This window comes from Rhinoderma darwinii, chromosome 9, assembly GCF_050947455.1.
Source record: "Rhinoderma darwinii isolate aRhiDar2 chromosome 9, aRhiDar2.hap1, whole genome shotgun sequence".
NCBI classification, from domain to species: Eukaryota; Metazoa; Chordata; class Amphibia; order Anura; family Rhinodermatidae; genus Rhinoderma; species Rhinoderma darwinii.
The window spans coordinates 39,690,129-39,715,873 of NC_134695.1; the positions used below are offsets into that span (position 1 = coordinate 39,690,129).

At 39.9% G+C, this 25,745-nt stretch overlaps 1 long non-coding RNA gene across 1 annotated transcript in view; it reads left to right on the top strand.

Annotated features, from left to right (window-relative positions):
- The first annotated feature begins 2,194 nt into the window (after nt 1-2,194).
- LOC142660720 (uncharacterized) overlaps nt 2,195-25,745 on the top strand; it is a 47,672-nt gene continuing 24,121 nt past the window's right edge. Inside the window, exon 1 of the long non-coding RNA XR_012850557.1 lies at nt 2,195-2,312. This is a non-coding gene — a long non-coding RNA (uncharacterized LOC142660720). The remainder of the gene's footprint in view (nt 2,313-25,745) is intronic.

Consider the following 25,745-nt stretch of genomic DNA (forward strand, 5'->3'; position numbering starts at 1 on the left):
AGTCTGTTTCAAACTGAAGAAGTTTTTTATTCTCGTAAATATGTTCAGAAAGTGTGAACAAGAACAGACTGACTGCACTTTAATACTAGGAGCACTATAATTGGGTTAAGTTGGATTTGGTTTTCTAGGGGCACTTTTGTTATTTTTTTATTTATTTAACAGTAGACCCAAATGGTTTGGCCAACTAGTGCAAAAAAATATAAATCCTTTCTGTTTTGTTTATGTTTAGACAGGTATATGCAACCTTATGCCTATATGGCATACATCTGTCATAGACATGGCATAGAAGTGTAGAAGACTGTGCTGGCCAATACAGTTTAGGTGGTGGCATTCTGGCATATCCTAGCCAAATGTATGCCAAAAGGACACAATTTTTCCTACATTTGCCTATTAGGCCTTTTTCACATGTGTTATTTATTTTTTATTTTTTCAACGGCATGTAAAAAAGTATGTTAAAATGCCAGTGTTTTTTTTAAAATATATATAACAAGCATTTTTATGGCACTTTTACATGTGATTTGGGTGACATTTTTTATTTTATGACATTTTGTGCAGGTGTTTTTCTGGATGTATTTGAAATTCTATAGAGAAGGAAATGGCAGAACAAAAAGCCATGCCTAGAGCACGAAGCATTTTCATAAAAACTCGACTGACCCCAAAAACGCTACAGCAACTCCACAAACCAAAGCGCTGTGTACAGTATGTAGGCATTTTCATATTTCACTATGGACATTAACATCTGGCCGCAGAGTAACCCCTTCCGTAAAAAAAACCCACAAAAGACCCGCGGAAAAATGCATAAAAACGCTGTGTGTAAAACCAGCCTCAGAGTATTTCTGGGCATATTTGCCAGCTGCTGTGATGTTCTGCATCTGCTTAGCATTTTTGGCAGTAGCAGAGACATTGGCATCTCTTCCCCATGTTTCTTCTGCCTTGCCTAGTCCTCTGCTATGTCCTCTGAATTAACGAACTGTTAACTGTAGTTATTACAGCAGCATGCAAGCCTTTTCGAAGCCATTAGGCTATGTTCACACAGGGCAGATACGCTGCGTAAAAGCACGCAGCGTATCCGACCTGGTCGCTGCAGGGAATTCTGGACAAAAAAAAAATGCAACAAATTGTGGTGCAGTTTTTCGGGTGGAATGTCTGCTTTGGAAAACAGCACGTAAAAAAAAAAAGTACATACGTTTCATCCCATGTGACCGCTGCAGCCTGTGACTGGCACCTGCTGCAACAACAACCCCGAGCAGATGAATGGAACTGATTTTGAGTCACAGAAATTTCTGCAACATAATTTGCCGCATGTGACTGCACCCTTAGTTACTTGGTTCATTTGCTAGTGTTTTCTGCTTCCATATTGGTCAGTAATTTGCATCAGTCTTTGAAAGACAAAACCAGGAGTGGAACATAAACAGAGATAAAGTATAATCGAAAGATTTGTCCCCACTTCTGGTTTTGACTTAGAAATACTGACCAAAATACTGACCAAAATACTGACCAAAATACTACCATGTGAAAGTGGCCCTACAGTGTATTTAGACATTGCATTTGAGTTGCAGTTGAAAAGCCATAAAAAAAATGCATCAGGTTTTACTGCGTTTTTTGGTGTGGTTGCGGTTTTTACAGGTGTAACAAATGAAATACATGTGTTTCACGTGTAAAAACTGCAACCGCATTGAAAACCGCAGTAAAACCACATGTGGTTTCAACTGCACCTAAACTGTAACCTCTAAATACACCCTTAGCATGGGTTCCCACTTAGCGAAAACGCTGCGCAATTTCCGCAACAGAATTGTGTGCGGAAATTCCGCAGTATTTACAAAAGCAGCAAAGTGGATGAGATTTAGAATATCTCGTGCCAACGCTGCGGAAAAAAATGCGGCGCAAACGTTAATTAATATGACCAGCATTGCGGAATTTAATTCCGCAGCATGTTAATTTATGCTGCATTTTAGTTGATTTTCCATGGCGGGTTTTCCCCAGTGAATTCAATGGGGCTTCAAATCCCGCAACAGAAAGCCAAGTGTTGTGAGTTTTGCGGCGTATTCCGCAAAAATCACAACTACGGAAAACAAAAAATATCATACTTCCTAGAACGCCGTCCTTCTCCCTGCAGTCCGGCCTCCTGGGATGACATTTCATCCCATGTGACCGCTGCAGCCAATCACAGGCTGCAGTGTCACATATCCTGCAACTTAGAAGGCTGGACTATGAGCAGGAAAGACGGAGGGGCTAAGTACTATCACTTTCTTCCGCAGCGGATATTCTCGAAAAACTTCGCCACAATGTGGGAGCCCGGCCTTAAAGCTCAGGTCAGACTGGTTTTAGTGTCTGTCGAAGTTACATCCGGGAATACTCCCTATTTGTACCTATGACATAAGTCTTTGATGTATGCCACTGTATCGGCCCTAGGATACCATTAAAAAAAATATATATGTATACTGCGCTATATGTGGTTTTGCGGGAATCCTCTATATTTCATAGCATAGTCAACTACGCTATTCAAAAAAAAAGTAAGCTGACACATACAGTACCTCCCAGACGTGTGATTCTTTTGCACGTCGCGTCAATGGGGCCCTATGGATAGGTTTGGTGGAACAAAATGATTCGTTAATTTCGGGTCTATTGACAGAGAAATGTAACTTCCAATCTAACAGATAATGTCAGCGATTCTTGAATAGCTTTTTATTTAAATGGTTAAAAAGAAAACACGATAAGGTTTTATCAGTATACTGTATATTGATTCAACATTGCAATAGTTAGCACATATTAGATAAATATTTGTAGCCCTTTTGTCTGGGAGTATGCGCTGCTGGTAAAAATTATAATTTTTTACCATATCTCAGCAAAAATGACTGTGTTCCTTGTGTGTCACGCTAATAACTCCTACTTTACTTCACTCTCTTGACTTAATGAGTGCTCTAAAACTACAGTGAACTATCCCTTGGCATGAGTGGGTTTGAGTGGGTTCCCTATTATTTTAAAGGAGGAAGTTCAAAGAGGTTAAAGAAAATAAAATGTAATTATAAAATGTGATTCATTTCAAGAATAATTTAGCTGATTGACAAAGTGAAGCAGTCCTGTAGTTTCAAAATACATCTACATAAAACACATGCTGTCAGCCACGAGTTTACATGAGCAGCGTATCGGCCCGGTCGAAACCGTGGCGTCACCATGACACTGGGACACAACCGCTCTTCTCTGCTTGTGCTGCACGGCTCCATCTGCAGGATCGGGACCCGGCGCAGCGCCGGACATCACCCTTTCTGGACCTGAAAGGGGAAACAGTCCAGTGTTGCATTGCTTGGTTATGAGCCCTAGTGGTGAGTTTCCTGGCATTTATTCCTGTTGTTCCCCTTGATTTCCCTTTGTATAAACCAGCTTTCATCTTGACTCCGCCTGATCTGACTTATCCATGTACCGACCTATATCCTGACTCTAACCTTGACTCCTGACTGATTACTGGACCTGACATTTCCTGCCTGTTAACGCCCCAAACCTGTTTGACCATGAATGGTTCCCATGTGCCATCTGCAGTTCATCCATCTATTGGGGACTATTTGGGGGGACCGCAACCTGGGAATCTAACCAACAATGCCCCCTTTTGTTGGCACACAGAGTCCAAGCAGTCATATGGGACTTTGTGTACATCTGTACAATGCTCCATTTGGTGTAGTTTGTAGGGAGTTATTTACCCCTAGAAACAGAATATGATGGAATCCCACACAAAAAACTCCATGTCCCTTTGTATGAAATCGGAAGCATACAGAGGTGCAGTAAACTAACCATGCCCTTCAAAGTTGCCATATTACACAACGGAGCTATTAACCCCTTAATGACCGGGCCTGTTTGGACCTTTATGACCAAGCCAGATTTGTCAAATCTGGTATGTCTGACTTTATCAGAGAATAACTCATTTTTTCATCACATGTTGTACTTTATTTTAGTGGTAAACGTAGACTGTTACAATTTGTGGAAATTAATTCAAAAATAGAAAAATGGAAGAAATTTTGTAAAAATTAAAATTTTTCCCTATTTTTAACAGCAATATGTCACATATGTACACACATACTGTACAATTTTTTACATTAAATATGTATTTCCATCTCTTTACTCTATCTTGGCAGCACTTTTGAAAAAATAAAATACATTTTCAGCAATTTAGAGGACTTACAAATTTTCCTGCACCAAGCCAGGTTTTCAGAGGCTCATAGGTCTCAGAATGATGGAAACCCCCACAAATGACCCCATTTAGAAAACTAGACCCCCTTAAGGTATTTATCTAGGGGTATAGTATTTTGACCCCACAGTTTTTTGCTAAATTGAATACATAGCAGGTGAAAAAAAAAAACACTTTTTTCATAAAAGTATCAGTTTGAAGACCGATTTCTTTTTAAAGCGAACATGAAAATGTAGAAACACACCACAAAATCTATCACCCTGTTTCTACTGTTTTCAAAAATACCCATATTGTGGCCCTAATGCGTTGTTTGGACACACGGCAGGGCCCCAAAGGAAGGACTCCTATTTTGCTTGAAAATGTTTTAGGCCCCACTGTAAATTTGGAGAAGCTTTGAGCTGCCAGAACGATAGAAACTCCCCATAAACGACCCCATGTAGAAAACTAGACCCCTTAAGGTATTTATCTAGGGGTATAGTTAGCATTTTTACCATAGAGGTTTTTCACTAAATATATTGGAATTAGTCTCTAAAATTAAAATCTACTTTTTTTATGAAACATAGAAATTTTTAATATTTACAAGGAATAACGAAGAAAATGCACCCCAACATTTGTAAAGCAATGTTGTCCGATTACAACAATACCCCATATGTGCTAATAAACTGCTGTTTAGATCCACAGCAAGGCTCAGAAGGGAAGGAGCGCCATTTGGATTTTGGATTTCTGATTTTGCTGGAATGGTTTTCGGTGCAATGTCGCATTTGCAATGCACTGGAGGGACCAAAACAGTGGAAACACACGAAAAGTGACCCCATTTTGGAAACAACTTCAAGGAATTTTTCATGGGTATAGTGAGCATTTAGACCGCACGGGTCTTTTGCAGAGTTTATTAGAATTAGGGCGTGAAAATTAATATCAAACTTTTTTCCACTAAAATGTTTAATTTTCGCAAGGGATAAAGGAGGAAAAAAACAAAAAAATTTTATGAAGCAATTTCTCCTGAGTACGGAAATACCCCACATGTAGTCATACGTTTTTTGTTTTTTTTTAGAAATGAATTAACCCTTTCAGGACAGATCCATTTTTTGCTTTCTTATTTTAGATTTTCACTCCCCGCCTTCCAAGAGCCATAACTTTTTTATTTTTCCATCAATAGAGTGGAGTGAGGACTTATTTCTTGTGGGAGGAGCTGTAGTTTTTATTGGTACCATTTTTTGGTACATAAAAAGCGATTAAAAAGTTGTATTAAATTTTTTTTTAGAGCTAAGGTGACAAAAAAAAACAGCGATTTTGCCAGTTTCAATTATTAAATTTTTTTAAGGTGTTCACCGTGCGAATTAAATAATGGTATATTGTAATAGTTCGGACTTTTACGGACGTAGCGATACAAATTTTGTTCATTTTTTTTTACATTACTTTAGAAGAAAAATGGGAAAAGGTTTTTTTTTACTTTCAAAAAAATTCTCACCACTAATAACTTTAATTCTTCTACACATTTTATTAATCCCCTTAGGGGACTTGATCCAGCGATCATTGGATCGCTGGTACAATATACTGCAATACTAATGTATTGCAGTATATTGTTATTCTTACAGGCTTCTGTAACCGCACGATCACTGTTCCTGTCTGTTAGTCATGGGTGTCAGCTGTAATACACAGCTGACACCCGCAGCGTATGGAGCGGGCTCAGCACGTGAGCCTGCTCCATACATCAAACCCCGCACCATGACGGGCAATTGAGTCATAGTGTGCAAAGGGGTTAATGCCCAGCGGTTGGTTCAAAGTGAAAATTGCAATTTTCCACTGATATGCCATTTTAGTGCTTAATATGTGGTGCCCAGTTTGTGCCACAAAAGACAAATACCTCATAAAATGTTAAGCGGGTTCTGCTGGGTATGGCGATGCCATATATGTGGGCGCAAACTGCTGTCTGGGCACGCTTCAGGGCTCAGAAGGGAGGGACGCCATTTGGCTTTTGGAACGTAGATTTTGCTTAGCGGTAGTTCTGTTTGGGGTTTTGCTGCTATTTCAGTTTATGATCTGGGGGCATATGTAATCTGTGCGGAGAACATCAGGGCATAATAAGAGGGTACAATAATGGGGTAAATAAATAATATTTCATAGATATGTGGCCGGTGGCGCACTGATAAATCTTATCCGCTTTTGGAACACTCTGCACATTTTGCATCGCCATATTCTGAAAGCCAGAACTTTTTTATTTTTTCACCACCGGAGCTGTACGAGGACTTATTTTTTTAGTCAAAAAAGCTGTGTAAGGGCTTGTTTTCTGCAGGACGGATTGAAGTTTTTTTGGTACTATTTTTGGGTACATGCAACTTTTTGATCACTTTTTATTCCTTATTTTGGGAGGGGTGGTGACCAGAAAAATTGCGATTCTGTCGTAGTTTTTTAATGATTTTTTTTTTGGGGTGTTCATCGTGCGGGAAAAATAACATTATAGTTTTATAGTTGGGGTCGTTACGAACGCGGAGAATATAGAATACATGTAAATGAGTTCTGATTTTTTTTTAAGTATGTGTGTATATATATATATATATATATATATATATATATATACACTAGTCCATCTCAATGAATTAGAATATCATCAAAAAGTTAATTTATTTCAGTAATTCAATTCAAAAAGTGAAACTCATAGAGTGATCTATTTCCAGCATTTTTTCCTTTCAATGTTGATGATTACGAATAACAGTTAATGAAAACCCAAAATTTTATATTTCAGAAAATTAGAATATTATATAAGCCCAATTTCAAAAATGATTTTTAATACTGAAATGTTGGCCTACTGAAAAGTATGCACAGTATATGCACTCAATATTTGGTCGGGGCTCCTTTAGCATGAATTACTGCATCAATGCGGCGTGGCATGGAGACGATCAGCCTGTGGCACTGCTGAGGTGTTATCAATGAACGCTGTGTATATGAATAGAGGCAGCGGCCGCGCCGCTGTCTTTATTGGTCCCGGTGATCATGTAACTGGTCACATGATCGCCGGGTGCCGTTACTGACGAACTGCTGCTGGGTCTTACTAGACCCAGCACAGCCCTATTAGTGACAATAGTCACTATGAGCGGGCTGATTTCCCCTGTAACTGGGGCTGCGGTGCAGCCCCAGTTACAGTGGAAAAACATGGTGTAAAAGAACAAAGAAAAAAAAAATAAAGTCCCCCAAAGGTTTTTCTGATCTTTGAGGGACAGACCATAGTAAGAAAAAAATTTAAGTAAAGTAAAGTGCAAAAAATGTAATAATAATACACATAAAATATACACCCCAAAAAAACATCCCCCCACCAGTCATTTTCATAACACTAGCCCTGAGCCAATTACCCTAAAATAGACGTCATATATTACAATTTTTGGTACACAGTGACGATCACAAATAAAAGGTCTATTTTAGGGTAAAACTATGTTATTATCAGAAAAAAATAGCTAAAATGTAAAAAAGCTTATTGTTTTACTATTATTTTCAAACTTTAAGCCTAAAAATTCTAAAATAGCAAAAAGGTGTGTATAAGGCTGGGTTCACACACACTATTTACGGACGTAATTCGGGCATTTAAGCCCCGAATTACGTCCGAAAATGCGGCTCAAAAGCGTCCTCAAACATCTGCCCATTCATTTGAATGGGTCTTACGATGTTCTGTGCCGACGGTCATTTTTTTTACGCGCCACTGTCAAAAGGCGGTGCGTAAAAAAGACACCTGCGTCAAAGTAGTGCCTGTCACTTCTTCAGATGTAAATGGAGCCGTTTTCTATGGACTCCATGGAAAAACAGCTCCAATTACGTCCGTAATGGACGCAGCGAAAAGCGCCTGCATTTGCCATTACGTCTGAAATTGCGGAGCTGTTTTCTCCTGAAAACAGCTCCGTGATTTCAGCCGTAACGGACCTGACGTGTACGTGTGAACATACCCTAAAAATGCTAAAAAAAAAAAAAAGAAACCAGCATTGTCTACGGAAAAACAACACAAAAATAACATCGCTAGCCCAACAAATAAAAAAGTTATAACCGTTTAACTAACGAGTGCTGAAAAGGGCTAAACGGTGTCTGATCCTGATTACAGTGTTAATGCATTTCAATGGGGTAAGCAATCCAGTGTATATAACAATACGGCGGCATACAGAAATTTCTCCATAAAAAAATTGCAGCATGCTCCATAGGATACAGTATGTCGGATCAAGTTCTCTTCTAGAAGCACTGATTTATGTACCTTCAGGAGAATACTTGGTCTGTGATATGGAACTTCAAATGAAACTCTGCCGCTATTGGGCTGGTTGATCGCCTATAGGTGGCCCCACAGGTATATCCAGATGTCCCCACTGCTATCCCACAGTGGTTTATTAAATTATACGCCATTTATGCCTAAGGGACTCGATTTTTTAACATGCTTACAAAAACTTAAAATGTCAGACGGACGTTTATATTTAGGTCGATCTAGTGCATCTGAGACCTTTTGCTTATAGATGCTTACTCTTATCTGAGGTAGGATGTCTGACAGATTTTTACCACTGAAAATTTAGTACACACTTTATAATTTGGGCACACTTGCAACAAATTGACCCACAGTACAAAACTGGAAACTGGCAAACCCTGTGTTACGGGATGAAATGTGTGACGCCTTAGTGAGAAGACAAATTAAATCGTTCAAACACGTACTACAGATGTTACAAATAATATGAAAAAAAAATTATGGAACTCTAAAATGTTTTGCATGTTTTCCACTACTATACTCCATTAAAACGACCGCATAGCAGGGAAAAGGGATATTGCATAGAAAGGTATGACAGATGGCTTATGTGATATGGTTGAGATATGGTTGTAGCTACATGCCAGTATTATTACTATTTTTTTACATTATCTGCTTTTATATATATATACACACACATATATGTATTTATTTATCTATATATATTTATATGTATTTACTTGTAACTAACAATTAATACATGTCAAAGCCCTTTTGTCATTTAAAAAAAAAGAATAAAAGTATTTTTATTTTTTATTTCAAATTAATTTTTTATATTTTTTTTAAAATAACTGAGTTATTTTATTTGAAAGTTTCTATTACTGGAATAACCGTTTCAAAACAAGAAACTGGCCCCCAGACCAGATATTTGTACGACGGCACACATTACAATGATATTAGCGCATGACAATGTTTCACACTCACGTTCTGTTCTGGCTCTGCTGACTCTTTAATTCTTCACAAACTGAATATCCAGTCAATAGGCAGCTGAGTATATTAGATGCAGATCACTAGGCTTTACTTTTGCTGTAATCAAACAAATGCTGAGTTTAAAAAGTGTATGTTCAAAAAGTTAATGGCATCATCAGAAAATTAAACATTATTCAATAGAGGAATTATCTGGCAGAATTGTTTCCAGAGCAGAGAATGTGCTTTGCGTTTATTGTATTATAAAAACCAGAATATAAAGTTTATGCTCGGAATACAGTTAGACGGGGCAGTCATGCGTACAGTTATGACTGTATACCCTGCACATGCAGGGATGATTGAGATGAATGTGTGAAATATTAAGGCTGATTATGCAATTAGAAATTGCTGATTACGAAATTATTGAAGAATAGAAACTGTTGTTGAATAAGTGATTACAGTCCCTCCTGTAGTAACGATATAACATTTATCCAGCATTATCGAAGAATAAATCCTTAATATCGGCAATTTAAACATTTTTATAATGTAGAAAACAACTTTTTCTAATATTTGTTGGTGCAGAACATTAATAAAACTTGTATTCTCTTGAAAATTATTTAAAATAAAGTTAAAAGGAGTTCAAAAGATTTTTCAAAAAGTTTTCGGGTCAATCCATACACAATAGGCATGAATAAACGACAATTTTTTTTTCTACAGGTGAGTACTGTAGTACTTAGTCCATCTGATCGAATAAAAGATGTACTGTAGATTATTGGACAGTAAAATTTTGCTACTTAAAATATCAGCCCTAAAATGTTGCCCATTGCTTTTATTAGGTCTTTTAGACATGGGTATAGCAAACATCATAAGCTACTGTAAATAATTTAACACAGGCCTCCGACAAGGTTTTGACAGTTTTCGGGAAAACTTTCCAGGTGTCTTAAAACATGACATTACAGATCACTATCCATAATACTAGAAACGTATGTCTCTGAGCTGTTAGGCCCCATGGACACGGCCGTACTCATAATCACGACCTGCGATTGCTCCCATACAAAATGCAAGAAAAACGACATGTTCCATAATTTACGGAACATTTCTACGACCCGAACACCCATCCGTAGCGATACGGCTAATAGAAAAAGATGGGTCCGTAATTGTGGACCGTATTACGGTCCGCAATTACGGACAATTTTTACGGTCGTGAGCATGGTGCCTTAAAGTTATGAAAATGACAATTTAGACGGTTGTCCAGGATTAGATAAAAACATGACAGCTTTCTTACAAAAATAGTGTCACACCTGTCCACAGGTCACAAATTTAGGATACACTCTTAAGGGAGATTTACCGCCTCCCAATGCCTCAAAAATATGTGTCAAAATCAGTGATAAGTTCCTTCATTTAACAATTAACTTTTACAAGTCTTATAAAAAATTCATATTATACCAATAAAGTAATTTTCAACGACACCATTAAATATACAATTTTCAACTGCTAGGGTACAAGAAACAGCAGAAAAGAAAGATTCTTGCACTTCGGTGTTCGGGGTTCAGTGTTAGGGCATGTTCACACGTGGCGGATTTCCTCTGCAACTGTCCGCATCAATGCCGCACAGAATCTGCGTTGCAGATTCTGCTGCGGATCTGCACAAAATGTGCAGTAAATTGATGCGGACTAGCTGCTGCGGACTGCGGTAAAAGTACTTCCCTTCTCCCTATCAGTGCAGGATAGAGAGAAGGGACAGCCCTTTCCCTTGTGAAAGTCAAAGAAATTCATACTTACCGGCCGTTGTCTTGGTGACGCGTCCCTCCTTCGGCATCCAGCCCGACCTCCCTGGATGACGCGGCAGTCCATGTGACCGCTGCAGCCTGTTATTGGCCTGTGATTGGCTGCAGCCGTCACTTAGACTGAAACGTCATCCTGGGAGGCCGGACTGGAGACAGAAGCAGGGAGTTCTCGGTAAGTATGAACTTCTATTTTTTTTGACAGGTTGCTGTATATTGGGATCGGTAGTCACTGTCCCGGGTGCAGAAACAGTTACTGCCGATCGCTTAACTCTTTCAGCACCCTGGACAGTGACTATTTACTGACGTCTCCTAGCAACGCTCCCGTCATTACGGGAGCCCCATTGACTTCCTCAGTCTGGCTGTAGACCTAGAAATACATAGGTCCAGCCAGAATGAAGAAATGTCAAGTTAAAAAAGCAAAACGCATCCGCAGCACACATAACATGTGCATGACAGCTGCGGACTTCATTGCGGAAATTAGAATCTCCATTGAAGTCAATGGAGAAATTCCGCAATGAGTCCGCAAACAGTCCGCCACACCTCCGCAACAGACAGAGCATGCTGCGGACACCAAATTCCGCTCCGCAGCCTATGCTCCGCAGCGGAATTTTACGCATCGTCTAAACGAACACTGCTAAATTAAAGTGGAAGTCAATGGAGAAACGGCTCCGCTGCGGATTAACGCTGCGGAGTGTCCGCAGCGGAATTTAAGTGAAATTCCGCCACGTGTGAACCCAGCCTTAGGAGTGCTTTTCACACTTCACTGTTCAGCCATCAGTCCTTACTAGGGTTCTATATCATTTTCATTCAGTTGTTGTCATCGTTCTAGAGGTAAGAACACAAGGAACAGTGGTGGCAAGGATCGCTTACCCTTAACTCTACATTTACTTTTTTTTCCTGTTTAACCCCTTAATGACAAGCCTATTTTAGACCTTAATGACCAGGCAATTTTTTACATTTTTCCATCGTCGCATTCCAAGAGCTATAACTTTTTTATTTTTTCGTCGACATAGCTGTATAAGGTCTTGTTTTTTGCGGGACAAGTTGTATTTTTTAATAGCACCATTTTGAGGTACATATTATTTATTGATTAACTTTTATTAACTTTTTTTGGGGGGGGATAAAAAAAAATCTGAAATTTCGCCACTCTTTTTTGCGTCCTAAATCTACGCCATTTACCGTGTGGTATAAATGACACAATAAGTTTATTCTGCGGGTTGTTACGATTGCAACGATACCAAATTTGTATAGTTTTTGTATGTTTGAGATTTGACAGCTCCCTGCTCTGTTTACTTATTCTGATGCCGCGACGTAAAAAGTCTATGGCATCGGAATAAGGCCCGTTAGTGACCGACGTAAAAAGACTATGGGCCGATCACTAACGGGTTAAAGGGGCTCCGTCACCAGATTATAAGTGCCCTATCTCCTACATAATCTGATCGACGCTGTAATGTAGATAACAGTGGTTTTTATTTTGAAAAACTATCATTTTTTTAGCAAGTTATGAGTAATTTTAGATTTATGCTAATTAGTTTCTTAATGACCAACTGGGCGTTGTACAGAGGAGTGTATGACGCTGACCAATCAGTGACTAATCAGTGACCAATCAGCATCATACACATTTCCAATTGTTCCAGCCCAGCTTCTATCACTGCACAATCACACTGTAACAATGGCAAGTGTATGACGCTGATTGGCCACCGATTGGTCAGCGTCATACACTCCTCTGTACAACGCCTGTTGGTCAAAAGTAAAAAAATCGCCCATTTGGTCATTAAGAAACTAATTAGCATAAATCTAAAATTGTTCATAACTTGCTCATAAAAGATCACTTATAATCTGGTGACAGAGCCTCTTTAACGATGCACCCACCCCGAAAGAGAAGACCCCACAAATAAATTGTCCCTCAAATGACACCAACAAGCCCTAGCAGTTATTTCACTACAATTCAGTCTAGTGCAACTAATTAATATGTCCACATTTCAGAAATCACCCTTGTCGAAAAAAGTTTTCCTCCCTACGCATCACAAGGTGATTTGGGGCATGCCCCCACGTGGCGGATTTCCTCCGCAACTGTCCGCATCAATGCCGCACCTAATCCGGGTTGCGGATTACGGCTGCGGATCTGCCCAAAATGTGCAGTAAATTGATGCGGACTAGCTGCTGCGGACTGCGGAAAAAGTGCTTCCCTTCTCTCTATCAGTGCAGGATAGAGAGAAGGGACAGCACTTTCCCTAGTGAAAGTAAACGAATTTCATACTTACCGGCCGTTGTCTTGGTGACGCGTCCCTCTTTCGGCATCCAGCCCTACCTCCCTGGATGACGCGGCAGTCCATGTGACCGCTGCAGCCTGTGATTGGCTGCAGCCGTCACTTAGACTGAAACGTCATCCTGGGAAGCTGGACTGGAGACAGAAGCAGGGAGTTCTCGGTAAGTATGAACTTCTATTTTTTTACAGGTTGCTGTATATTGGGATCGGTAGTCACTATCCAGGGTGCAGAAACAGTTACTGCCGATCGCTTAACTCTTTCAGCACCCTGGACAGTGACTATTTACTGACGTCTCCTAGCAACGCTCCCGTAATTCCGGGAGCCCCATTGACTTCCTCAGTCTGGCTGTAGACCTAGAAATACATAGGTCCAGCCAGAATGAAGAAATGTCATGTTAAAAAAGCAAGACGCATCCGCAGCACACATAACATGTGCATGACAGCTGCGGACTTCATTGCGGAAATTAGAATCTCCATTGAAGTCAATGGAGAAATTCCGCCATGAGTCCGCAACCAGTCCGCCACTGCTCCGCAACAGACAGAGCATGCTGCGGACACCAAATTCCGCTCCGCAGCCTATGCTCCGCAGCGGAATTTTACGCATCGTCTAAACGAACACTTCTAAATTTAAGTGGAAGTCAATGGAGAAACGGCTCCGCTGCGGATTAACGCTGCGGAGTGTCCGCAGCGGAATTCAAGTGAAATTCCGCCACGTGTGAACCCAGCCTTGGTGAAAGGTAATGCGGTTCATTCCCTTACCGGGCACTTTACTTAACTATTGGTCGTTTTGTTCCTCGCCACTGTTGGGTCATGTGATCCCCACTCTGACTCCCTGAATCTTATAGCATCTGCTGTATTGACCAAAAGTCAAGCCCATGAGATTCTCAATGTGGTCCCATAGACTTGCTTTGAAAGAGACTGACCTCCAGTCCACACAGCAGACGCTGGAGGATTCGGGTGGCCAGAGTGCTGGTCACGTCAAACAACGGTGGCTCGGAACTGATCTGTGGAACAATGAAAACAAATGGATGCAAATCAGCTAGAAGCCTAGTAAGGGCTGATGGCTGTACAATGAAGCATGGAAAGCATGCTGAACCCGTGGACGAATAAAGCTAATTAATAAAGCTGAGCTGCCATACCAGAAACAAACCATGGACAGGTGTGTTGCGGTTTCTGTAAGAAAACTGACATTTTTTTTCTAACCCTTGCAACCCCTTTTGGTTTGTTAGCTTTTGATCCCCTTTCTGGATCCTATTTCTCATTGTAGAATCTATCATCTAAAAATAGTTTGGAGCAAATTTAATACCAGATTTACATCTCAGGAGTCTGAAGGTACAAAATTATCTTATTTGGTAAAATTTTGATCAGTCAGTGCACATGTAAGACACAGAGCTAATCCTCCATAGATGGCCATGTGATATATTCTTCCAGCAGTGCTGATAGCATAGAACTACATCATATGAATACGTATGTGTATGTTGTTGCACATATTGTAGACTACTACACCAACTTCCACTGCTTGAACTAAAATCTAGCCCTAACCATGAGGACCAGGTGCCCTTTCCCCCACTCTCACCCTAGGCCGAAGCCTCTTGTGCCTAATGGAGCATTAGACCTTGTACGTTGTTTTTTCTGTGTTTCTACTGAATCTTTTGTATTAGTATTTTATATGATTAGGATTCCATGATTCTATATGATTAATTCCATATAGTTCTCTGTAGGTGAAGGGAAATTTGAAACGGGTTTAGACTGGTTGAAGTATTAATTAAACGTGTTTATATTTAGACGAGTAATGAATATATATTTATACATCAGTGATAGGTAAGGCATTGTTCAAAATACTGGGCTTTCGATCATAACCGAGCCCTGACATCTATTTCCCTTTGGAGTTCCAGAATTTTTTAGGGCAACTACACCGCTGTAGACTGCGCTATATTTGCCATCAAAAAGTAACAGTACCTCAATGGAATTGGAATAACGCCAATGTGAACAACTTCTAACAATGTATTAATTTACTGATGTAATTGATGTCAAAACAGTATATTCGGTTGTTATTGATTTCGATTATTTCGGAAAAGATTAGTTCTCTATAAGGGCCTGTTCACATCAGCGTTCACTTTTCATTCTGGGGTTCCGTCTGAGGTTTCCGTCGGGTGAACCCCACAACGGAAAGTGAAACTGAAACCACAGCTTCCGTTTCAGTCACAATTGATATCAATTGCTAATGGTTTCCGTTCGTCACCATTCCGTCAGGTTTCCATTTTAAGAACGGAATCAATAGCGGAGTCGACTGCGGAAAACCGGAAACCTGCCGGAATGGTGACGAACGGAAACCATTAGCAATGTTTCCTTTACCATTGATATCAATGGTGACGAAAACAGAAGCTGTGGTTTCAGTTTCACTTTCCTTTGCGGATTTCACCCGACGGAAACCTCAGACGGAACCCCGGAACGGAAAGCAAACGGTGATGTGAACAGGCCCTTATATTGTCTATCACTAGTTCTCTTTTCACTATTGGTAATTATGTTTCACATTACCTGTAAAAAGTTTATTAGTAAAGAAATAAAAAACACATAATTGGTAAATTGGTAAATGGTTATGTGTAATGTAGTCATTTGAGTTACCCAAAGTCTATTTTTATTCCACCTAATTTCATCAGTTGGAGGTAGAAAAGTTAAAGTTGTCTATGATATACTGTATCTCAAAAGGGCAGTGATTTTCAGGCCCAGTTCACACTGAGTTTTTTTTCACTGTTTTTGACACGGAAACTGCGTCGTAAACTGTGCCAAAAAACTTCCGAAATCACCTCCCATTGATTTCAATGGGAGGTGGAGGCGTTTTTCCTACATGGGGAAAAAAACGCTAGCGGGAAGAAAAAGCGACATGCTTTTTCTTCCCGCGCTTCCGTCTCTGATCTCCCATTGAAAACAATGGGAGGCAGAGAAAGCGTTTTTCTCTGCATTTTTTATATGTGGCGCTCAATGGCCTTGGCCGAAAATCACAGTGGAAAAACGCCGCAAAAAACGCTGCAAAGAAAGTGCAGGCAGGTCAAAATCTGCCTCAAAATTCCAGAAGGAATTTTGAGCCAGATTTTTCTGCCTGCAAAAAAACTCAATGTGAACATAGCCTTGAAGTGGCAGTAAACTCTCGCCTGAATGCTTAGGGGTCAAAGTAATCTATATACTTAGGCTAATTTTGAAGGCTATCTGTCACTTATTGCTGTCAATTTCAATCACTAACTGATTTTTTTTTTATTTGATCTCCAAAAAAGATGAATAATGATTGATGGGTTTCATTCCCCGAGCACTATACAGGAAGTAAAACCTTTTAGTGCCACATGTCACATCCATTTCTTCAATTGTCTAGGGAAAGAATAATAGAACTATTTCATGTAAGTGTGAGATCTATTAATGACATGATATAGTATACAAGTAAATCATCTGCAACAGATAAGTTGTCCGATTTCTCCTCAGCAAATATTATTTATAAATGGGAGAATGCAGGAAACATCTTATGACATTAAGACTTAACCGCACCCTGAGACAAAAAAGTGCTGTGGTCCTATTACCTGGAGCTTTCTAAGATTAACGTAATAAAATACTAAACATTGTAATGTTCTCGGTCCCAAAAACGCCCCGAGAAAGATCCATAGAGTATTGAACAATCCAGCTATAGGGCCCTTCTTCAAGCGTCTTGGGTCTTAGTATTCTGCTGGGCCCAGGACTTCAGGCAACATGGGTCCCAGAGGGCTAAATCTGTGTGTGTGTGTGTGTGTGTGTGTGTGTGTGTGTGTGTGTTTATGTGTGTGTGTGTATGTGTGTGTGTGTATATATATATATATATATATATATATATATATTAGGATAGAGGCAGAAAAACTCACAGGTAAGAGGGTTCGTCTATGATAACTAAAGACTTGTAGTAATCTAGCCAAGCTTGTTAAAGAGGCTCTGTCACCAGATTTTGCAACCCCTATCTTCTATTGCAGCAGATAGGTGCTGCAATGTAGATTACAGTAACGTTTTTATTTTTTAAAAACGAGCATTTTTGGCCAAGTTATGACCATTTTTGTATTTATGCAAATGAGGCTTGGAAAGTCCAAGTGGGCGTGTTTAAAGTAAAAGTCCAAGTGGGCGTGTATTATGTGCGTACATCGGGGCGTTTTTACTACTTTTACTAGCTGGGCGTTCTGACGAGAAGTATCATCCACTTCTCTTCAGAACGCCCAGCTTCTGGCAGTGCAGACACAGAGCGTGTTCTCAAGAGATCACGCTGTGTCGTCACTCACAGGTCCTGCATCGTGTCGGCCACATCGGCACCAGAGGCTACAGTTGATTCTGCAGCAGCATCGGAGTTTGCAGGTAAGTCGATGTAGCTACTTACCTGCAAACGCTGATGCTGCTGCAGAATCAACTGTAGCCTCTGGTGCCGATGTGGCCGACACGATGCAGGACCTGTGAGTGACGTCACAGATCTGCACTGCCAGAAGCTGGGCGTTCTGAAGAGAAGTGGATGATACTTCTCGTCAGAACGCCTAGCTAGTAAAAGTAGTAAAAACGCCCCGATGTACGCACATAATACACGCCCACTTGGACTTTTACTTTAAACACACCCACTTGTACTTTTGCAAGCCTCATTTGCATAAATACAAAAATGGTCATAACTTGGCCAAAAATGCTCGTTTTTTAAAAATAAAAATGTTACTCTTATCTACATTGCAGCGCCGATCTGCTGCAATAGCAGATAGGGGTTGCAAAATCTGGTGACAGAGCCTCTTTAACATTTGCTGAGAAGAATCAGAAACAGGAATTGTGGCCATGAACAAAGGATCTGGAACAAAAAATACAATACCATGGGATCACAAAAGAAATTCAGGGTCAGGCCAATCCAAGTCAGAATCCAAAAAGTCAGCAGGTAGTTAGAACAAACGCTAGATACAGGGCAGTAACCAGGCGGCAGCAGGGGCGTTGCTAGGGTCTTAAAAGATCCGGGCCCCGAGACATATATTTACCCCCCCCTCGAAAAATAAATACATTTTTACATACATATTGGAGATAGCATATTTATAAGACTGAGGCTCCTATAGCTACACCGTAGGATAGAATTGGATGCATTGTCTCAGCAGACAGTATCACACATGATAGCCTTAGATACATGGCACCAGCAGACAGTGCCACACATGATAGGCCTAGATACATGGCCCCAGCAGACAGTATTACACATGATAGGCTTAGATACAGGGCCCAGAAGACAGTATTACACATGATAGGCTTAGGGCTCATTCAGACGAGCGTGATTCTCGTCCATGTGCTGTGTGTTGAAACAATGGGGCCATTCACACATGCGTGATTTTTTACGCAGCGAGCGTCCTATATTAGTGTATTTCACGCACCTAGTCACCCATTGGAGTCAATGGGTGTGTGAAAACGACAGACAGCACACGGATGACATCCGTGTGCTGTCTGTGTTTTACGCATCAATTACACTGAAAAAAAAAAAGTGCTTGGAAGTGCGTAAAAACACATGCCACACGCAGAGCACACCGATGAAAAACGCAACATACAAGACCGGATTTACGCACATTTTTTTACTTAGATACAGGGCCCCAGCAGTAAGTATCCTTGTACTAACATATGTTCACCCCCAAAAAATGTGTGTACGTGTATGTATATGCGTGTATATGTATGTGTGTCTATATATATATATATATATATATATATGAGACAGCATATCTGTAGCACTCTGACCCTATAGCTATGGATAAGATTAGATACATTGGCTCAGCAGACAGTATCACACATGATAGGCTTAGATACATGGTCCAGCAGACAGTATCACACATGATAGACTTACATACAGGGCCCCAGCAGTATGTATCCTTGTACTAAAATATGTTCACCCCCAAAAAAAAATAATGTGTGTGCGTGTATGTATATGTGCGTGTATGTATGTATGTATGTATTTATGTGTGTGTACATATATATATACAGTATATATATATATATATATATATATATATATACACACATATATATATATATATATATATATATATATACACACATATATTTATATATGAGACTGCATATCTATAGCACTCTGACCCTATAGCTATGAATAGGATTAGATACATTGACTCAGCAGACAGTATCACACATGATAGGATTAGATATAGGGCCCAGCCTGGTGCAGCGCTGGACCCAGGAAAGGTAAGAATTATAATTGTTTTGTTTTTTTATGTGTTACAATTTTTTTGGGGTGTATTTGTGTGTTTTTACAGGTTCGGATGTTGGACTACGTCGGATTCGAGGACTACTTCGATGACAGCTTTTTTTTATTCTCAATAAAATGGTTAATGAGGGATGTGTGTTTTTCAATAAAATATTTTTTCTATGTCTTTGTATTTTTTTTACTTTATTACTACCACCTTATTAATAGCTGCTGGCTGATTGACAGAGTCCATTACTAATGTGGCACTTAATGTTAGACATGAAGAGGCTAACACTAACCCCCATTATTACCCCGGTACCCACCACCACCAGGGGTACCGGGAAGAGCTGGGTACGATCCAGTACCTGACCATCTGTAGTGATGTATTATTACACTGGGAAAGGCCAAAAACAGTGGCCCTTCCCACCCTGGTAATGCTAGCTTGCTGCTGCTATGTTGTATCTGGCTGGTTAGCAAAAATGAGAGGTAACGCACAAAGTTTATTCAATTTTTTTAAAAAATGACGTGCCCCCCCCCTTTGTGGTAAGCTTAGATACATGGTTCAAAATACAGTATCACACATGGGCCCTGTATCTAAGCCCATGTGTGATGCTGTCTGTTGGACCCTATATCTAAGCTTACCACAAGGCTTAGATACAGGACCACAGCAGGCAGTAATGATGTCACACTTACCCAGCCCTTCGGTGCAGCGGATGTCCCAACACCATCCAGCATCGTGACATCATGCGCGGCGCACAGCGTCATGGCACGAGAAGATGTCAGGACTTCCGCTGTGCTCGGGAAAGAGGGTACGTATATGTGTGGTTACTATAGTAACAGGGGCCCGTGTATTTTATGAAATAGGCCCCAGTTACTATACCATTTTTTTTAGTAGTGCAGGGGCCACAGCCCAATCACGACCACCGCGACCTCTGTATCGGTAGTCGCCTCGGGATCCAGGGCACAGGGCCAAAGATCCGGGGCTTGGGTCCCGGAGGTCCGGTGCTAGCGACGCCTTTGGGCGGCAGTAATGCATTTATATAATGTGGGTTATTTCTTGATTTTTTCTTGGTGAACTTGCAGTAGTAGTTCTGGGATTGGGTTAACAGGACTGCGTGGAAATGTCACTAGGTACGTTTTCTGCTAAAAAAAATTAAATTATTTCGGCATGCATTTGTTTCCTATAAAAATGGTTAATTAAACAATACAAATTATTTCATAAACACATCAAGCTATTAAAAATACTTGTCTGATCACTGGGGATCTGACCGCTAAAACCCCAGCGATGAGGAGAGCCATTCATTTATATGGAGCTGCCGGAGACAGTGGTTCCGGAAGTCCCATAGAAATTAATGGAGCGCAGGCTAAGCATTCTCATGGAGCACTTCGAGGGACTTTAGGACCTCCGTTCTTCTAATCATTGGGGTCCAAGTGGTCGGACCCCCTGCGATTACACATGTATCCTGTGGATAGGGGTTAAATGTGTTTTGTGGGAAAAAAACAAATAAGGACACTGCCTATTTTTGCCTCCAAGAAGCACCTTTTTTTTTTTATCGTTGCATTGCAAGAGTTTTAACTTTTTTTTTTCATGTATGTTTTAATGGCACAATTTTGGGGTACATGTATTGTGTAACTTTTATAAAAAAATGTTGTGGGGGTAGAAGAGAAACAGCAACTTCGCCATTGTTTTTTGGGTTTTGTTTTTACGACATTCACCTTTCTTCATAATTGACATGTTATCTTTATTTTGTGGGTTAGTATGATTACACCAATACCAAATTGATATATAGTTTTGTTTACATTTTATTACTTTTGCACAATACAAATACTTTTTTTTTTGTGCTGTCGCACTCCAACACCCATAACTATTTCTGTTTTCATAGCTAAAAAGGACTAGTCTTTTGCGGGGCAAGTTTTGTATTTTAATGTCAATATTTTGGGGTACATATAATGTATTGTATAACATTTATGCATTTTCTTTGAGGGGATGGGGTGGGAAAAAAATTCCACCATTGCTCATTGGGTTTTGTTTTTAAGGCACTCACCATGCAGTATTAATGGCATGTTAACTATATTCTGTTCGTCAGTACGATTTCGGCAATCTTGAATGTTTTTGTGTGCCATATTCTGAGAACCATAGCTTTTTTACTTTTTCCGTTTTTTTGCGGTATGAATTTATGTTTTCATTTGTACCATTTTGACTATTTGATTTGTTTTTTTTAGAGAGGCGAGGTGAACAAAAAACAGCAATTCTGACATTGTTTTTTATTTATTTATTGTTTTCAGCGTTCATGGCTTAAATAACATTATCATTTTAGATTTTAGGTCCTTATGGAGTTCTTTGACTTTTTCTCCCATTATTTTTAGTCCCAATAGGGGACTAGACTATGTGATCTCTTGAACACTCATATAATACACTGCAATACTTTCTATTGCAGTGTATTATACCTGTCCTTTTAGGCCCTGCCTCCTCCCATCACTGACCACTTAGATGCCATAGTCAGCATTCACCGCGGCATCTGAGGGGATAAATAGCCACAGAGTTTTCTCCAATCATGGCCGTTAGGGCGGGGTGATGGCTATATAAAATAGTCGGCACCCACAAGTGATGTCATGGGCACAGCTCTTGTGCCCGCATTATCACTATGGTGTACATTTATGTCATTTTGCAGGAACAACGCAGATTGTACCATGTAATGTAATGAAACTACGTAAATGTCATAGATCAAGAACGGGTTAAGAACTATAACTGCTCATATATTTTATTTGTTTAGTACCAGAGCAACAGTGATTATTGTTGTGAATGTTTAGTTTTTGGCTAATTCTATTTTTTTCCAATCAATTTTTTTTTTATGTATAATGATGTTAATGCAAATTAAGTATAGTACTTTTACTAAGCTCCCTTCAGAGCACGTTTTTCTTTACTTTAAGAATGTACGTCGGTAAAGCAGGGCTTCATTAGGCCCCCAGGCTTCCATAATAACCATCAGCACCTGCTCTCCCGATGTGGGAGGGCCGATGGGATGTCGTAAGGGGCAGTCCTCTCTTTTTAACGGTTTAGAATCTAAGCATCTAAGGGTTTAAATTTACGGGACCCCACACATTGCAGGTAATTGTCAGCTATAACATGCAGACAACACACAACTTATGGAGCAGGCTCAGCCCGTGAGCCCGCTCCATTCTCTCCCGGCCCCTATATATATATATATATATATATATACACGGCGAATGTTCAGAGGGGGTTAAAGTTAAAAATCCAAACATGATTTTTAATATTGGAATGTCAGCAAAGCCACAAATGTTTAACTAGTATTCCTCCCTGATAGAAGCTTTTTTTTTCCTTATCTAATTTTGTGTGAAGGAAGATAAGTAGCAACTATGATAGGCACCAACACAGTGGAGCCCATAGGACATCACATCTTTTTAGCCCATTGGACAATGCCCTGAAATACGCTTTGCAGTTTTGGGTACTTTGAAACTGTACAATCTGCAACTATTTGTCACTAGTCACACCAATATATTTTTTTTAATATTTCAAACAAAATGATAATTGTGTCTACAATAATTCACACCATGTAATGTCAAAAAAAATTTCCTTAAAAAAAACTTTCTTTCTTTCTTTCTTTCTTTCTTTCTTTCTTTCTTTCTTTCTTTCTTTCTTTCTTTCTTTCTTTCCTTCTGTAAAGGATTTTCTTGACACAGCTTCTGTGTCGACGCCCGTGGTTAATCAGCCTGCATCTGTGCCTAGGTCTGTTAGAGTGACTCGATCTGCTACCACTCAGGCGGGTACGCTCAGGAGTGGGAGAACCTATCACAGCCTGGCCAGACGGTTCTAGCTCCCGCCCTTGGTCTATGTATACCTTTATTTGCTGCTTGTCCTTTGCCTGTGATTCTCTCTGGTTCCTGGCTCTGCTGTTCCTGCTACTTACATTTGACCTGCTCCATATTGACCCTGGCTTGATTGACTACTATTTTTCTGCTCTGCTTTTGTTACCTCGTACTCTCCTGGTTTGACTCGGCTCATTCACTACTCCGGTTGCGCACGGTGTTCCGTGGGCAACTGCCCCACTTCCCTCTCTTCTGTGTACCCTGTCTTGTGTTGTCTGTCGTGCACATATTGAGTGTAGGGACCGTCGCCCAGTTGTATGCCGTCGCCTAGGACGGGCCGTGCAAGTAGGCAGGGACTGGGTTGCGGGTAGATTAGGGCTCACTTGTCCGTCTCCCTACCCCGTCATTATACTTTCTTTCTTTTCTCATACAGTAATGGGAAACATGAATAGGTTGTGCTGTCACATTAATTGGTGGTCTTTGTAGTAGCTCATCTTTTTGAATAGCAATATCACAATAATTCACACCATGTAATGTCACAAAATATTTCCTTAAAAAAAACTTTCTTTCTTTCTTTCTTTCTTTCTTTCTTTCTTTCTTTCCTTCTTTCTTTCTTTTCTCATACAGTAATGGGAAACATGAATAGGTTGTGCTGTCACATTAATTGGCGGTGTTTGTAGTAGTTCATCTTTTTGAATAGCAATATCACAGTAAAGCTTGCCTCCTTTTTCTCATGCAAACTTTAAAGAACAGGCACAAATGAAATTAACAAAACATTTTTCTATCACAGTTTTTGTAATTGCATATGATACGGAAGGAGAGGTTAGAATGTACCACACAAGATGTGCCTTGTTTCCCAGGCTGGATGAAGTTCATCAGTCAATTGCAGCCATCTGGTTTCACCTAAAACCTTTTCATTCAAGCCATTTTGAAAAATATCAACAGTTATGCAAGAAACACAAGTGTGTTAGTACCGAGCCACAAAAGCCTGGCTCTTTGTTAACCTCGAATGAAAGATATGGTGGAACAAACTTCTTTATTCAGCCTCATTAAGAATTGTAAATTAAAACGCAGATGTCTTAGAAGATATTTGTTTTTAAACTTTTTGCAAAGAAAAGAACTTAGAATTGATTTTCAGCACTGAGATTTCGACCATTAAAATTTTTCACATTCCCAAATTATAATTATTCGAATAGGGCATGATTTTCAATATGGGAGAAAAATTATTCTTAGAGTAACATGGGATAATTACAAAGAGACCACTTTGCAGGTTTACCATTCATGTCCCTACAAATATATATTGTAAAATTGCTGACATAACAATTCATAATATAAAAATATTGGGAGCATTACCTTAATATGAGGGAACTCATGTCCCCAGCAGTTTCTCTGTCAACCTGTCAATGTTTTGCAGGCTGTTTTATAAAATTCTAGGGGCATGGAATGACATGGAAGGAAACAAAGGCCATGGTTAGGAAATACTCAATATGCTTTCTCTATGCTAACCTATATACTATACATACAGTACATATGAAGCGCTTTGTCCTAAAAAAAAAAAAAAAAAATAGCAGAGGGGCAACTCCACCCAACATGAATATTGTGCCCTGTTCTGATTACAATGCCAGCACATATCTGAGAGTGTGGGTACAAAGGCATGAACTGTAACTAGAGACCTCTACCACTGGGATAGCAGCTTGTAGTTGCATTCTTCTGCTTGACATATAATGTGGAAAAGCATGAGAACAGTAGAGTAACTAGCTTTATCAAACAGTGAAGATCAGTAACTTATGTCTAACTGTTTGTAAAAAATGAATGAATGAGCATCATTTGCAGGGGCATAGCTAAAGGCTCAGAGGCCCCAATGCAAAGGTTCTTCTTGGGGCCCCCAAAACTTCTCATGGCCGACGGCCCGCAGCTTTCAGCTGCACTGCTGGGTCTCCTGAGTGATCCAACGTTGCAGCACTAGCAGCAAGGGGCATCACTAAGGTCTTGAAATGCCAGGGGAAATAGCTCCAATACATATACCCCCCAAAAAAAGTGTGTGTGTGTGTGTGTGTGTGTGTGTATATAGGAGACAGCATATCTAAAGCACTACGACCCTATAGCTATGGATAGGATTAGATACAGTGGCTCAGCAGGCAGTATCACACATGATAGGATTAGATATAAGGCCCAGCAGACAGTATCACACACAATGGGATTAGATACAGTGGCTCAACAGACAGTATCACACATTATAGGATTAGAGACAGTGGCTCAGCAGACAGTATCACACATGATAGGATTAGATATAGTTT